Here is a 2680-nt window from a genome sequence, read left to right as displayed (position 1 = left end):
CTGATGAGCGAAGCAGCTCGAACGAGAAACCCAGCTCCCTAACCTAATGCGGCACCGAGTTCGGACAAGAAGAAGGGAAGAAGGGCTTAGGGCTCATACAATTTCTGGGTATTGGTTTACCTTATCGAAAGAGAAAGTTGATACCTTTAAGAAATGGGGTTGGTCTGATCAAGATGAAGGCAGCCTCATTGTATGTTAACATCCATTTGATAAAATTAATTTAGTGATGACCTTTTGGGTCAATCAGTTGGGGACCTTTTTTTTTAAAAAATTAAACAGAATTTTTTTATAAAAAATAGACATTACCTACGGATAAGTTGTAGGAAAAATAATACGAAATTTTTTGGCAAAATTTAAGTTAGGATTGTATTTTTTTTTCATTACCCACGGATTTTTTTAATTTTACCCACGAAATTACCGTGGTAATTAATTAAAAAAAACAAATTTATTTTATACAACAATACACACGGTTTTTCCGTGGGTAACAATTAATTTACCCACGGATTAAGATCCGTGGCTAATTTTCCGTAGGTATACAAATGTTTTCTTGTAGTGATACCTTTAATACCATATGTTGCTACAAAACTCAAATAAACTTGTTACTTGCAAATCATATTTAAAAAAAGATATATATAAAGAAAATGCAATACTAATATAAATTAATTTTTTTTAATAATAAATTAAAATAACTAAGTATTACTAATTTTCCTTGTAAATAAATTAATCAACGATCCTTGACAACGACACCAAAAACATAACAACTCTTTGGTAAGTTTACCAAATCGTTCAAGTAATAATAGTGACAAACAAAAATCGTCTCCATATAGATTGTTATTAATTTAGTAACGCAACAAAGTTGTAAACACTTAGGTAACAAAAAGTTTATAATTAATTTATAATTTTGAACGAACTTCAAATTTAAAAGAAAAAATTCAATAAGAGAAAAACGATGAAGGGATTCGAATCACCTCATTTTCACTATGTAATTATTGATTCACTGTTTTAACAATTTAACTTATTTGATTACGTCAAATTCACAAACTATACCAAGAAGGTTCATCTCCAATCAATGAGAAATTTAATTCACGATTAAGAACATATATAGTAACAATGGAGAAGATGAAATTACACATAAAAACGATAGAATGAATATTCACTTCTTGATTCTAACAGTGTAATCTTCAAATTCCTAGTCATCAAAACATGTCTAAAAATGCGTGTCAGCGCATTAATAGCAAGTTTGGGTGCAATTGTTTGATTTTGGTAGCAATACATGACAAAAAAAACCATTGGGGCGCAATGCACTACCCCTGGGCATAATGATATGTAGTGTAAATAAATATCTTTGACTTGCCACCCTTTTAGAGTCCAAATTTGTTAGAACTTAGTTGATTTGAAGAATAATGACCCATAATTATTTTGATGATAACAAAAATTATTTTGTTGGAACAATTTATTGTGTTAATGAAATTGTTTAAGTGTGCAGACCCTCTGCTAAAAATTTTAACGGCTTTATGATGCATCCTCTGATGGATAGAGAACATAAATGAAGAAATTGAGGCAATGCTCTAAATGATCTATAAAAGTTGTATTTGACTTTGATCAACGCGCTCTCAACACAACTCAAATGGATTTGATAATACAAGCTCACTTTGATAATTTTGACAAACTAGTTGATTATCTCATCAATATATCAAATCAACCCAAGTTAACGTTCTAATAAAAAAGTTAACTTCTTAAGTAATTATTTTATTTTTGTAGGATCAATTCATTTCATCAGCATTAAATGTGATATTGTGAGGAGGCATGTGGTGCAAGGATGAAGGCTCATGGAATAAGTCTAAAATATTTATATTATAGATATGAAAATGAATTATGAAAAATAATATATCATTTTACAATTCTCACAAAATAATTTGTATTTAAGTTATATATTATAATATTATATATTTATATATAGACATTTTAAATTTAGAAAAATTTGTATCAAAATTATAAATTTGTATTATTTTGGATAATTTTAATTTTTATGAAATATATATATATATATATATATATATATATATATATATTATTCTATAAACAGAATTATTCCTTTAAAAATTATACATTTTCCGATATATGATTTCATGATTTTTGATTGATTGTCTTATTTGATATATGATTTTGTACAGGAGTATTAAATGACATTCTTTGAGGAAGGTTGTGATGCAAAGAAACACTTATGACAGACTATATATGGAATAAGTATGAAATATTTATAATATAGATTGACGAATAAAAAACAAAATTATTTTTTAAATAATAATATTTCAGTGAAGTTCTACATGAATGCAATTAATGTTGAATCATTGTGAGAAGAGAACCGGTCGTAGGAGGACACATGGAATAATTATTTCATTGAATCGGTTCCAAATAATATTAGTATATATAGAATATAGATAGATATGTATAATAGAAGATATATATAAATAATATAGTTGAAACTTTTAAAATGTAATTATTGATTTTCTTATTTAGACTTTTGTCAATCAGGACTTTTATTCTAATTAATTTAAATTCCAAATTTTGAATTCTGAAATGCCATATATATATATATATATATATATATATATATATTTTTGGAAATTGGATTAAAATTATTTGTCGAAGAATAATTTATTTACGTTACGAAGAATTG

Source organism: Cicer arietinum, chromosome 2 (genome assembly GCF_000331145.2).
Source record: "Cicer arietinum cultivar CDC Frontier isolate Library 1 chromosome 2, Cicar.CDCFrontier_v2.0, whole genome shotgun sequence".
Classification (NCBI taxonomy): Eukaryota; Viridiplantae; Streptophyta; class Magnoliopsida; order Fabales; family Fabaceae; genus Cicer; species Cicer arietinum.
The sequence above is the reverse complement of the archived record's forward strand: the minus strand, read 5'-3'. Positions refer to the sequence as shown.